The sequence below is a fragment of the Crassostrea angulata genome, chromosome 2, assembly GCF_025612915.1.
Source record: "Crassostrea angulata isolate pt1a10 chromosome 2, ASM2561291v2, whole genome shotgun sequence".
In the NCBI taxonomy this organism is placed as follows: Eukaryota; Metazoa; Mollusca; class Bivalvia; order Ostreida; family Ostreidae; genus Magallana; species Magallana angulata.
Window position 1 is genome coordinate 18,945,652 of NC_069112.1, and position 13,535 is coordinate 18,959,186.

Consider the following 13,535-nt stretch of genomic DNA (forward strand, 5'->3'; position numbering starts at 1 on the left):
TACATGCCCTACGTCTTGTTGTTACATTACAGTTACATTACATGTAAAATGATGAGATTCATGTTTGCTTTTTCATTGATTTCATTTCATTTAATTTTTTAAATGTCCTAAGTCTTGTTGTTTTTCTCTCGATGAAGATTTTAGATCTAATCTTCAAAAATTTGGTCCTCTCATCAAGCCGTTCCAATGAATACATTTCATGTTTTTCCAAAAACTCCTGGATTTCTCTTTTACCTTGAAAAGATTTTAAAAATAATATGAACAATCAGAATTATTATATTGTTACATATTCATGTAAAAAGGATAATACCTATGTATAGATTCAAGGCATACCATACTCTGTATGGTTTTTGCTTCCACTACTTCTTGCTGAATGTTTTGCTTTTTCATAAATACATTCATGCTCGAACTACATTCATCCACTTATATGTCAAGATTATCTGTTTTGAAATGCCCCCTCTACCGCTTTAGGCTTCAATACACAACCCAAAATAGAAAGCCTATAGGGAGTTTGCATTGCATCGGCCATGAAATAGCCTGGATGACATAATTGAAAAATTGTATGAGGTATTTCAAGTGGGTTCCGAATGGTGAAAAGATGTAAACATTTCACATTATAAATCTCCATGAGAAATTTGTTTCTATTCCTGTAACGGTCACCTGAGTAGCATATAACCCATACACAAACTTGTCGAGGAGTCTCTTATATGCATTTAATTAATTAGGTTTTATTCTGGAGTAGAAAAATTATAAATTAGTAATGACGGCCACCTCCCTGCCTGAAATCTTTCAAAAAGAACTGTGAAACCTACAATTTTGGCTAAAAACTTAAAAGATCGGGTCTACAAAATCATGAATTCAGTTTCCTTTCAGGTGTGTGGGAGTAAAAAGGATAATTTTTTAACATTATATGCAATAACACCTATACATCCATTTTGGCCCTGCCCTAGAGTAAAACCCATACTCCAGGGGACATGAAAATTAAGATTTCAGTAGAGGACTTCCTGGTAAACATAATTATAGGTCAGTTTTTATACAGATGTGTGAGAATAGAGAAGAAAATGTTATAGCATGATATGCATTAACACTATATTGCCTCCCCCCCCCCCTCATGTCCTGAACCCCTAACTCCATCTATACATTGTCATTCAAAAGCCAGAAGCCTTTTTTTGGGGGGGGGGGGGAGGGGGGGGGAGTAAACATCAGTTATAAAAAATCGGAGAGGGCTACATTGTTGCAGCTACATATGTATGACTAACCTATTATCAAACAAGAAAAACATTCACAAAATAGATTGAAACAAACCTATCAAGTTGACTTCTTTCATCACAGGAACTGAGAGAGGGAAAACAATGGTATGGAACTGCAAAAGATCAAAGAATCGTTATTGCATAAACAAAGTTTAAAACAAGAAATCTTTTAAAGAAACAGTTGCCCCTTTTGTGGCTTTATCAATCTTAAAATGATTACTTTCTTTCACAAGTCAAAATTAATTATTCTTCCTAGACTTTGACCCGTGCGTGCACGGGTTGACATTGCATATGATATCGGACATTTACTACATCGACGCACCGTATTGTTTACAATTACATAACCAAGCTTTAAGCCTACAATAATGCTATTAATTTCACTACACTCTGCTTAGTTATAATAATCTGACAGGAATGCCTCCCATATACCCGTAATGTAGCAGAAAATTGCAGAATCGCTCTGAATCGATTAATGAGAAAAATAATGAAGTTGTATTGAAAATAACAGTCAAATTATTCATAACAAACCATTCTGAGGCTGTAAATACTTTTCATTTAAATATTTCATTCATATTATTGAAGGATTCAACACTTTTTTGCTCGCTTCAAAGTTACACACCATGTTGATATTCGGATCTCTTGGGATTTTACTCTAACACAGTGTATTTATATTTAGGAATATTATTACATATAGGAGAATTTATTACATCCATTACATTCCACTCATGGTATGAAAATCAATTGCATTATCACAGCATTAGGGAGACCAGACAAACATGTTAATTGTTATACATAATAACATTGCAACTTTGATTCTAATTCATTTACTTTGTTCAAGATGCTAACTGTTTTCTCTGAAGTTCAAGATGTCCTGTTTTTCCATTGCGTTGCGACTAGCTCTCAATAAATCTGTGGTGGACTCTGTATAAAAGTACTAATATATTGTATTGTAAATACAAGCTTCAACATTTACTTTTTAAATCATTGCAAATTTTATTCCTTATGACTAATTAAAATAAATATTACAAATATATTACCGGTACATCCATTACATTCCACTCATATCATGGAAATCAAATTCATTATCCCAGCATTAAGGAGACCAAGCCACGGGATCACATAATAACATTGCAACATTTAGTTTATTTCATTTACCTTGTTCAAAATACTCAGTGTTTTCTCTGTGGGTCAAGATGTCCCGTTTTCCTATTGTGTTGCGGCTAGATCTCAATGAATTTGGGGTGGACTCTGTAAAAAGTACCAATATATTGTATTGCAATTTCAAGTCTCTAAGTTTACTTCTTTATATCATTGCTAAGTTTATTCCTAATTATTAATAAAAATAAATATAACAAATATATTACATCCATTACATTCCACTAATATCATGGAAATCTAATGCATTATCACAGCATTAGGGAGACCAGACAAACAATTTTATTATTATTTATGTTAAATGTTAAATACTGAAATCTGATTGGTTTAGACGCAGTTGGTAATTCGTTCTATTACCCTCAGCGTTAGCAACACACTTGGCAATTGGTAACACAACGAACTGTTACATGCGCTTAAATTATGAGCTTACGGTTTGTCGTAGAATTTACTTCATTTCTAAATAAAAGCAGTAAAATTTTCTTTAGAAATAAGACATTCAGTAAAATAAAATGAATAGTGCCTGTTTGGGAGGGTATCTATTGAAATTGACACCCCTCGAAAACCATTGTCAACCTCCGCTCACTGCTTTACCTTAGGGTCAAGCTGTCCTGTTTTTCCATTGTGTTGCAGCTAGATCTCAATGAAACTGGGGTGGGCTCTGTAAAAAAGTACCAATATATTGTATCATAAATACATGCTTCTAAGTTTACTTCTTTATCTCTTTGCAAAACTTATTCCTAATGACTTATACATGTACTTGTAAGTATAACAAATATATTACATCCATTACATTCCAATCATATCATGGAAATCAAATGCATTATCACAGCATTAGGGAGACCAAGCCCCAAGATCATGAGCAATCTTAGACTTGAGTAGTAAATTGTACACTGTCAGTGGCGTAGCTACCATGTATGCTTATATGCCTGAGCATGCACATCATTTGGGGGAAAAATCAGTAAAAAAATAAATAAAGAAAAAAAAATATAAAAAAAGAATTCAAGTATTAAGGTCCATACTTAGTTATTCCATCAACCCGTTTCCGTCACTCGGTCCTACTTTATCCGAAATCAATGCTAAACAAAGACGTATTAAGCACCAAATATAACCACGCAATATGGTCTTAAAGTACCATATTAAAGAAACAGTACACAATGCATGTACCTAAAAAGGCAAATATTTATTTTGCAGTTGAACTTAGTTTTACACATTTTAAATTTCCCCGCTAGAATATCACAGCTTTATTGAGATATTCATTACCATAAACTATGTAAAAATGAACTTAAGAATAAAAACTTTGAGTGGGTCAAAGGCAAATGTAAAAAAAAATTTCTTCTTTTAACTTTTAATAAGTTTTGTGATTTTATTTTATGCCTAAACTATAACCAAAACAATTTTAACTACCTAAAAATAGGCTTAAATAGTAAGCATTCCTTTCAATTTCTGCTTTAATTTTTGGTGTTAAAAATCGTCAGAATCCATGAGCTTCCGGGGGCTTTCGCCCCCTGGGCTTTGTCCTGGACCCACTGGGGGCCTCATGGTGGCCCCCACACCCCCTGCTATTTTAAGCATGCACTTCGTTTCAGGTCTAGCTACCCCACTGACTGTATTAATGTTTCTTGCTTAAAAACATAATAACATTGCAACATTGAATTTAATTCATTTACCTGCTTCAAAATGCTCACTGTTTTTCTCTGAGGGTCAAGATGCCCTGTTTTTCCATTGTGTTGCGGCTAGCTCTCAATGAATTTGGGGTGGACTCTGTAAAAATACCAATATATTGTATTGTAAATACAAGCTTCTACGTTTACTTTTTTAAATCATTGCAAATTTTATTCCTAATGATTAAACATGATTGACCGATCATCAGTTGGCAAGAGACAACCAATTCTGCTGATTAATTGATCACGATTTTTAACCTATTTAACAACACTAACAGAAGTTTTAGGCTTGTTTTTCAATAAAAACATATAAATTATCTATTCTGATACTTTTCAAATTCTTGAGAAAAACCTATTTTTTTAGATTAGTTTAAAACAAATCAATGTACGAAAAAATGCAAAAACAAAACCAAAGCCAGATAACAAGATATCCAAAGCCTGATTGTAAATCACTAAACTCTCTCTTAATAATTATTTTTTGTGTTTAATTAATCCAACCATTTTCCTACCTTGCTGCGCCACCGCAAGCTTTTCCCATCACAACCATAGTCATATACATGAAGTATCTCTTCCCCAACCACAATGTCTCTCTTAGCAAACAATCATAGGTATTCCCTTCCATTAAACACTCTGAGCTTATGGTGGAGTTTGCATCGTCCTTGCCATCATTTACAAACTGGCAGATACATGTATGGTTGTTCACTCCTGACAGCATCAGTACTACAGTGTACATAAAAAGAAAACAAACCTTAAATAAGAAGCATATAATTACTTGTATTTTTGCTTGACTTAATTAGAATTGTTTATAGTTATTTCTAGAAACATTACTGCCATACATAAATGTTAAAATATTACATTTAGCTGCAGGCCTGTATCTCCTGGTCTGAAAAAAAAATTTGGATAAACGTTGCTTCAATTTTTTTTTTCACATCAGGAGCTACATACGTCCAGCTTCATGTAAGTATGTATAAATCGTATTACCAAAGTTCTTTTCCATTATATTTATAGATAAATATTTTGTTTTCTGTGCTTGTCTTCAATCTCTCCTCCCCATCCTGTCCTTTTAATGTTTCTCCTGCAGGAGAAAATCTCCACTGACATGACTGGTTGTGCTAATAACTCCAAAACCTACATTAAAACCACAAGCACCTGTGTGAAAGCATTGTTTATCAGACTGTTTATATGCAAAGAAATTTTTTGGATTCATAAACATCTACATTAAGCCCCATTCACAATTGGCGTACGAGCACTTTACAACTCTTTGCAATTGGAATGTTTTTGATTCGCACGAGCTCTCTCATATATTGCATGAGGTCTCGCATTTGTTGCATGCGTTTTAGTGCTTGCATCAAGTCCTTAAAAATTGTGGACATGCACACTATTCAGACGCGACTGAATGCGATCCAAATCATCGCAGTGCAATGCACGAACAATACATAGTACGAACATTTTACAACATTTCGCAAGAGTGCAGGTGCATGATTTTTAAAGGTCATAAGATGAATCGCTGCTGTAGAGAGAGAGAGAGAGAAAGAGAGAGAGAGAGAGTTGAATGTGATAATAGTCTACCATATATCATATGTGCATGTTCTAGTGAGAACATACATTAAATTGGTAAACAAAATATTTACAACCATCGACCATTTCTAATGCTATCATGTATGAAACATGTCATGTTATTCTAATAAATCAACAATTACAGGGGGAAGGGCGCCCCGGGTGCGCATAAACATTAAAATTAATACAAGTATCAAAAAGTAGTTTTAAAAGTGTTGCTACATTGGTCATGCTTCTGGATTGAATGTTCCTGAGAGCACATTGTGCACAACGCTGTGTAATCAAGACATACATGTTTTGCCTGGTTAACAGATCACACTCAGCCCAACGGGAATCTGCGGACACATTGTTTACATTATTATTAATCATCAAAAGCCAAAAATTTTACAAACCTGATAATATCCGAAAAACCAAACAAGAGTGATACTATGATGTCACATTTGTAAATGTGGGTCACAATTGTAAATCCCGGTTGTAAACATGGAGGCCTGACTATCTTACCTATAATAAGTCAATTCGTACATAGAATAGTCGGCTATCTTTCCACTATACAAGTGAAAAAGAGCAACTGATCTTAATTTGCTTTTAATTCATTTAGGTAACAAGAGGTACATGTACATATATCTACATTACGTACATAATTCATTTAAAACAATATTACTGGTACATATAACTGTAATATAGAAAATTCTTCATGTCGATCTATTTACATAAAGCGACATTCTTCGGTTAACTTTTCTGTCCATTTTCAATAAACTAGCTATATAATTACAGGGATTTTTCAGCCTTTTTTTTTTTGAAAATGCCATTTTTTTGGAATTGGGAAAATTGTATCGACAATTTCATGCAGTTGGGAGAAATCATATGTTGCAGACATCATGATTTCTGAATTTATCATTATCATAATGGAAAATCAAAGAGCTAGACTTTAATTGAATAGAATCTAATTAACTTCACAATATAGATATATGTATAATATTCCTATATTTAGTTATTAGAACAAGTCTTTTTCCCTGAAATAAACACCTTCAACACTGGTCATAAAAGTATTACATTATTAAGAATTTATCAACATCCCCTGTTTAAATTGAGAATGTATTTTTCTGTTTGAAATATTTCATAAAATTTACCTTTTACTTTTATATCAGTCTAGTGTGTGTAAAAAAAAAACATGTCCCATTTACAGTACTGTACTGTATACCACAAAATAACGATGTTTTAGAAAAACAGAGGAAAATCGGATTAAAAGTTGGCGATGTAAACTTTTGAAACTTTTATGACTGCAGTTTTGCTAAATGGGTTTAATCATTTGTTAATACTGAACATTTATGGACATTCTGGTTATTTTACGAAGTATTTTTTGATAAGAAATAAACATAAGAACTATTTACCAGTTGGGGAAAAATACTGCTATTCTAATTGGGATCATAATTTGGACAGCTGCTGAAGTGAACTTATTTCCAATTGGGAATGGGGACGACTTTTGCTCCGGAGAAGGTACTGATAAATCCTTGAATTACATATTACATCAAACGTACCATGGAAATGAATATCATGCTTTTATTGTTAACTTCATTTCGAATGTCCTCGAAGATTAATCAACATTTGGTGTAAAATAGTCAAGTTGCACACATTATCGCCCTATTTTATTTGAATATTTAAAAAAAAAACATTACTTTGTTCAATTGTAGTAGGATTATCAAAAGTACTTACCATAAAATGGCTTTGATTCCTAAAAGGCAACACGCTGGCGTTAAAAGGTCCATTGTTTTAACCCGAGACGTTCCGAGAGTACTCGGAACAAATGGCGGAGAGCACTTGCCAAATGTTCAAACATGGTCAAGAAATTAACGACTTTTTTTCTAGTTAGGCTTTATACATAAAAAGTGAAAAAGTATTTTGAAAACAAGTTCATTTAGAATAATTAAAGGCTAAACACATTATATATGTTAGATTTTTTGCAATATTGCAAGTTTTCGTTGGTCTCCTAAATGCAGAAAAATAGTCATTGCTAATTATACGATGGAGGCAGATTGAATTCCTTTTTACGAAAAAATATAGACAAAAGGCAACTATTGGATGTCAAATAATAGACACATTGATGCATTTTAGGCAAAGACACACCGTTCATTAATTTAAAGATAAGCCAATTACATTTTAGACAAGGTCAAAATAATACGGAGACCAAAATATGTCTCCCTAATCTACTGGTCTCCCTAATAAAGATAAAATAATACAATCGGTCTACCAAATGCATAAGTCAGGTATATATATATATATATATATATATATATATATATATATATATATATCAGGCTTGGGGTAATGCTAAATGTAATGGTAATGCATTACAATGCATTACATGTTTTCAAAGTAATGCTAGTAATGTGTAATGCCACAAAATTAGCATTACAAGTAATGCTAATGTAATTAATTACTTTCCAAAATCTAGTGTAATGCTGGCATTACATGGCATTACTATGCTTATTTATGCATGTTCACTTTTAAAAATGTGATGAATAAATGAATAGTTGAAATTGAATTTGATTAAATTAAAGAAGAAAGAAATAATTCTTGAGATGAAAATGTTTTAATTGTATTATTAAAAAAGTTTTTAAAAAATTCATTTTTGAATTGTTAATACATGTATTACTAAATATAACAGCACAACTTCAATACATATCTAAGAGTGTTGTTATTAAGAGTTTTTAATCATTTAAACAATTTACTCCAATATTAGTTTGCACTTCAATAAGAAATGTGTCAACAACACACTATGCCCCCAGGATAATCTAAGTATCAAAACAATCTATTGTTATAAGAATTAAGTGCTAAACACCCCAATCCCCTTCCCTTCGCTAATTGTCCCAATAGAATAGGAGACAGACATGCACCTTTAAAAGCAAAATCAATGCACTGTCCATCCATGATCAAAATAAATATCACTTACAATATTATAACCCATTTGAAAATAATTTTACTTAATTTCTCTCTCTCTCTCTTCTCTCTGTCTCTCTCTCTCTCTCTCTCTCTCTCTCTCTCTCTCTCTCTCTCTCTCTCTTGGATATTAAGTATACTGTACATTAGTTTGGACTGATAGAAAATACAAGATTCATGTATTTTTTCTATTAATATTGCACTTAATATATCCTAAGATAAAGATCATCAAACAGTACTTTTCAGTCCAAGCTTCGACTGCTCCTGTATTTTTAAAACAGTTATTTAGTATAGCTGGGAAGATTTTCAAACTAACAGGATGCAGATAAAAGATGAGCCCTTTGAAACTTCGATCATAAAGTGCAACAGCAATCTTATGTCTTAAAGTGTCCTCAGTAGAAAGAAATACGATTAAAAGACAGTATCTTAAAAAATATAACTGGAAAAAACCATCTGTTTATGAATTAATACAATTAAGTGTCCAAAATTATATACATTCCAAATATTTTTTGCATGTAAAGTATATGAAAAGACACTGCAGTTATAAGACCGTAACTCACACAGGGTACTCAAAGTTTAGAATGACTAGTTTTATTATGACGTCACAAACTTTGAACGCTGTAAAATGCAACGTCACAAGCTAGAATCAAAGTTCACGCTTGTGGCTGTTACAGTGGCTCTTCCATTAATTTGAACTTACCCTTAGGATAAAACAGAAATTTTGACGTTTAAATCACATTTGCAGACAAGGCAAGAAGTTTAAAAAAATGTAAATATAAGCATTAAATCAATATTTTTTGAAAGATATAGTCTCATAACTGCAGCGGTGTGTGCATACAAATTTTCATAACGCGCTAGCGCGCAATATCATAATTTAATTCTGGTTATAACGCGCTTTCTGATTGGCTAAAACATTATTTTATATCGTTTAAAGAATGTTGCCTACGTTATAGTAAGACTAACGTCAAAAAGGTATCAATACGCCTGACGTTACGATTGAATTTTGTACAATTTTGCGTCATTTTAAAGGTCAAATGACCGTTTTTATCTACAATGAAGTGTGAAATAATTAAATTATAAGCAATGAATTCAATATTTATTAGTTTTATACGATATAAAATGGTTTGAAAGAGTTTACGCTTTGTTTTATGAAGAAGACTACCTCAATCCGGCACCCAATTTTTACGACCATTATTAATTGATAATCCTGTTTTTATAACAATCTTAAAATTAAATATTTTCCTAAGATGAACTCGTATTAATGCAGAGCAATTTCATCTTCTCATTTTATAAGTTGACACGCATAGCGCCGTAAACTGTCAATACATGACTTGTGTATGTTTTAAATTGAGAAATGAACAAATGTCGGGAATCAACTAAGAAATCTATTTTTCCTTTCAATAATAAAATTATCATTCATATATAAAGTTGGTGCTGCGTTAAAGCACATGGAATCACAACGTGTATCAGTATGCGTTTCCTGTGTATACATATAAAGTATACATGTAGTGATTAACAAACTCAGGGTAGAAAACGACATGCCCTTGAGGGTTTTCACACCTATTCACGACAAAAGAAAAAGTCTATATCGCGTACGGCTTCGTCTAATCGCACAACACCTTACAAGAGAGAGAGAGAGAGAGAGAGAGAGAGAGAGAGAGAGAGAGAGAGAGAGAGAGAGAGAGAGAGACGTTTAGCTTTAGGCGTAATATGTGAAATGTACTAATATCCAATACTAAATATTCATAAAATTAGTATTCATAAAAGAATTTGGTACACTGTGATTGAATCCATCATGCAATTTCAGATTTGAGTCCACGTGCTGCATCTATCAATCAAATCAACCCGCTAGCTCTACCACGTGTTTCCTCCATAATAAAGAAAATAAGAAGTATGTTTAACAGTTAAGTTTTTTTTACAATGTTCGTGATGCATGATATACTGTGTTTGGAAAGTTTAATTCGTTGTGTTTTTTCTCTATCTCTCGTTTAGTTTATAATGGAGGTTTTTTTGCGGGAAGGAACATCTTCAACACGTTTAGCGGTTAAAGAACGTAGTTAAATGAATCAATTATTTGATATAACTATTAGTAAAATTGTTTGATATGCATGTAGAATTCTTTTTGGTCAATCGTTACACAGATTATCTACCTGCCTCATTCCTGTGTATTCTGTGCGTTCAAGCGTAGAGTGATTTCCTGTCAGTGCGACGGTTTGACACCTTTGTGTAAAAAATTTGGGACTAAAGTCAAATAAAGTTAACTTCGACAGTCATAAAGCGGTGGGGGGGGGGGGGGGGGGGTAAGGTTACGATAACTGGTTTACTTATATGTAGTAGCTTTATCAGTCTGGACGGGACTCCTAAAACGGAGTTAACTCCCAAAACGGAGTCTTTGGCTCCATCATGCATTGCGGTAAAATGGCGTTTCTAATGTAAACAACGTGCGAGTTATGCCCCTTAGTTCTAAATAAATCTCTAAAATTGGCCAAAAAACACGACAAAGATTAATTCTAAACTTTCAAAAACAATTCTGAACGTTTATGTGTCATATTAATGTCATATGTCCATAACCGTTTACTTGTATTACGTAAGATTAATTTTTAAAATGAAAAATTCACCCATAACTTCGATCACGCACAACCATAACTGTTTTAAAAGTATATAAATTTAACGCTTGGATATGTTTATTTATCATTGTTAAAAGTATAGTCTCATTTTAATCTTTTTCGTGCTAAATTATTCAATTATCTTGAATAATTATGTATTTAACATGGTTTCCTAACATCGCAAATGCCGCGAGCGATTATAATTGTTTTGATGATAATTATCAGTTCAATTAAAAGAGTTATTGAATCTAGAGTGACAATTTGTTTCATTATCTAGGCTTTCAAACAACAATCTTTTAAATACCAAAAAGACGTTTTTTGATCATCGCTAGAGCAACCAGTTTTTGTTAGTAATCGAAGCTTTTTTCGCTTACGCACTTATATTCGGCTTTATATTCAATAAGATTACATGTACATGCCCACATAAAATGATATCAATACATTTATACTGAAATGTTTAAATGTTTTTTTATCGGCATGAAATGCAAAAATTTCAAAACTTGTTCTTAATTTCTTTGAAATGTGTAAGAACATAAGAACGGTTAAACAACATTTCCTTCTCCAAATGTTTTATCTATAGTTATTCTGTTAAGAGAATGAGAGAGAGGGGACGCTAACCTCCGCCACGGCGGGTATCTGGTACACTATCACGACACCATGACATAGGATACCCTCAATATCTTTCGATTACATATTTTTAGCCAACTCTGGGTATCTCTAAGTCTCCTTACTCTCTCAGTCAGACTGAGTCTTGAAGAACACACGGCTTCGCACTTAAAGATTGTCGTCGCAAACGTAACGCACTAGAAAGTGGGACTCCTCGCGCAATGACAAACGACGAGCCATACACGTACCTAAAGTAACGCAACACAAATTCAATAAAACGTGAATTCACAAAAAATGTTCTTTACACGTAGAAGACCTTGTAGAGATGAACGGAACATGCTAAAAATACCGGGTTGGTAATTTTACAGGAAGCCCTAATTTTTAATCACTTGCTCATTGCTCATCATTAGTTGACACGCATGGACTTCAAAACAAACAATACAAATGTAGGCGGACCAATTAATTGTTAAGAAAACACAATCACACTGCGTACACATTTATAATTTTATTGGCAATTAAAATCATTTCATGATAATTTTTAATTTAACGACCTTCTTTAAATATGATAATGGATTCGAAAATATTTTATTAGCAATTGCTGCACAAGTATTAAATTAAATACTTTTATAATTTATTTAATAGCTATGAAATAAAAAAAAATAGTAAAAAAGACTCCAAGTATTTCGATTATAATCTCTGTCAAAATCTGGTTAAATATCGTCATTAAATATAAAGAAACATTCAATTTATTTGTCATTCGGGGAGATAACTCCCGCTTGTATACGATACTTTTCCATCGGTAATTTTACCGTGGCGGGGACTGGTAGATGATGAGTTTACCGGGATGGGAACGCGGTATACCTGTCTCACCTGGCCGATCACCTCGATGTGTTGGTAGACGGACATCTCGGCCCAACGACACCTCGGCCAAGGGCGTTTGACACCTCGGCCCAGAGGGGTCGGCCCAAATTTATTGACACTTCGGCCCATGTATTGTATTGTATTGTTTATTACCAAGAACCATACGATTCATAGGTTTAACATATATACATAAGTGAACAAACATATGAAAACAATTTTTAAAAACAGAAACAAAAAAGAAAGACCATCACAATCTTGTATTAGACTGCGTGTGCACACAGCAGTCTGCAAAATTTACATAACAGAAGTAAACAGGATAATGAAGAGTATACTATCAAAACAAAAACTAATTATAATTTTATCGTAATTTTGAGCATTTATATAAGTATTTTCCCAAATTGCACAACTCTTTGATATTCTTTGTTGAAAGTAATTGAATAAGTTTAAAAACAGAAGGCTTTTCATAATAATATTTTTTTACATACAACTTTCTTATTTCCTTATAAAATGGACAGATTAAAATAAAATGAAATTCATCTTCAATCTGTGATAGTGAACATAGTTTACAAACTCTCTCATTTCTAAGGATATTATAAAATCTGCCACGCTCAATCTCGAGTTGATGAGAGGATAAACGGTATTTACTTATAAATTGAACATATACAGTTGGTATTGGTTTTGTTAAATATTCTTGTACTTCAAAATTATAACATAAGTGCTTATACATTGTACATTTGGGAGAATTTTCAAAGTAGCCATGTCCTTCTTGTATAAACATGTCGGTCAACCTCTGCTTCACTTCATGTAGGAATACATGTTCATGAAATAGTTCTTTACAGTTCCATATATATCCAAAACCTAAATTGTTAATCAATTGTTTTATGTATGAGAGCCAACAATTA

General features: G+C 32.7%; 2 long non-coding RNA genes across 2 annotated transcripts; both read right to left on the reverse strand.

Moving 5' to 3' along the window:
- Positions 1–1,209: 1,209 nt before the first annotated feature.
- Positions 1,210–3,145, reverse strand: LOC128173174 (uncharacterized). Its single transcript, XR_008242444.1, has 4 exons — positions 2,997–3,145; positions 2,406–2,498; positions 2,097–2,171; positions 1,210–1,363 (listed from the first exon to the last, which is right to left on the reverse strand). It is a non-coding gene; the product is annotated as an uncharacterized LOC128173174 (long non-coding RNA).
- Positions 3,146–4,285: 1,140 nt separating this feature from the next.
- On the reverse strand, positions 4,286–7,892 carry LOC128173173 (uncharacterized). The gene is made up of 4 exons (XR_008242443.1): positions 7,337–7,892; positions 6,016–6,124; positions 5,048–5,194; positions 4,286–4,786 (listed from the first exon to the last, which is right to left on the reverse strand). It is a non-coding gene; the product is annotated as an uncharacterized LOC128173173 (long non-coding RNA).
- Positions 7,893–13,535: the final 5,643 nt, after the last annotated feature.